This window comes from Buceros rhinoceros, unplaced genomic scaffold, assembly GCF_000710305.1.
Source record: "Buceros rhinoceros silvestris isolate BGI_N320 unplaced genomic scaffold, ASM71030v1 scaffold26923, whole genome shotgun sequence".
Taxonomy (NCBI): Eukaryota; Metazoa; Chordata; class Aves; order Bucerotiformes; family Bucerotidae; genus Buceros; species Buceros rhinoceros.
The window spans coordinates 13737-14989 of NW_010405787.1; the positions used below are offsets into that span (position 1 = coordinate 13737).

General features: G+C 59.9%; 1 protein-coding gene across 1 annotated transcript in view; it reads right to left on the reverse strand.

Annotated features, from left to right (window-relative positions):
• The window catches only part of RBPMS2 (RNA binding protein with multiple splicing 2), a gene marked incomplete at its 5' end in the record, with an annotated part of 15226 nt that overhangs the window by 9171 nt on the left and 4802 nt on the right, over positions 1-1253 (reverse strand). The gene's annotated exons all lie outside the window — the stretch shown is intronic.

The following is a 1253-nucleotide window of genomic DNA, read 5'->3' on the forward strand; positions in this document are numbered from 1 at the left end:
GCTCTTCAGCGGCAAGCTGGGCCGTGGGCCTCGAGGGGCTACACCAGCTCCCTACGGCTTCGGGTCACGTCACCACGTACAGACCCCCTCGGGCAGAGAGTCCCGCCTATACAGGTGACTCCCTGCAGCCTCAGGCCAGTTCTTCAGACCAGAAGACCTCTCTGAAAGCTGGCTCCTGCCCTCCAGTTGGCAAGCTGCTAAGGTCCCAGAAGGAAAAGATCTGGCCGAAGGCCTCCTTGATACCCTCCACTTCCAGGGAGCAGTTTCTCTCCCCCACTAGGCACCATTAAATTTGGGTGTCTAACCCTTGCTCTCAGGGTCCCGTTACGGTCACTGATGATCATCCTCAAGGGAATGGCAGTCATGGTTTCACCTCCCTCAAGCACCTCAGCCAGGCCAGAGGGGTTTTCTCCTGGTCCTCCCTGCCAGGGGCAACTGAGCTAGCAACGGTCCTTGGGTTCGCCACCCTACACACAAGGGGCAGGGAAGACATCCTGGGCTACCCAGGAGCCAAGCACATTCCTGTAGCTGTGGACACCATCAGTAGACTTCTGGAGAACGCCAACAACTCTCCCAGTGAAGGACCAGTCTGGCTCCGGAGGCCCTTGGAAGAGCAAGCTGGGTCCCACGTACTTCTTGCTACCCTGCAGGAGCTTCAGCACCACACTAGCTCACCCGTAGCAGGGCAAACACAGCAGAGGCCTGCGGGCGGGCGAGGGGCAGGACAGACCCAGGCCAGGAGCTTACACCCCCTCCACACTTCACCTGGGAAACAAGCCGGGGCTGCAGCTGGGCAGTTCCAGTCGAGGCACCTGCAGGAAGCGGGAGGATGCTGAAGAGCCAGCTGAGCTGCCTGGCAGCCAGGTGGACAGGGTGAGGACAACTCTTCTTCCTCTCCATTTCAGCAGGGGAGAGGGGAGCTAAGCACCCTGCTTGGCAGGGCAGGGAGCAGGGGTTAAGGCCCGAGGCTCTGAGGTCTAAGCCCAGAGTCCCCCATGGCCCCGCTACCGGAGCGGGGGCCGAAGCAGGCAGAGCACAGCTGGCTGGTAACACCGAGCATGGCAGGGACAGGGGCTCCAGGTTCTCCTGCCCAAGCGCTCCAGACCAAGCACCTTAACCTGGAATTAGGGCACTACTGCTCTGTTTTGACTTTCCCTCTGCATCTCCACAGGTTCAGGGACCTCAAGCTCAGCAGGAGTGTTGGTCTCAGTGCATTAAAGCATTCCAGTTTCAGACCAGTATAGGCATCCCTA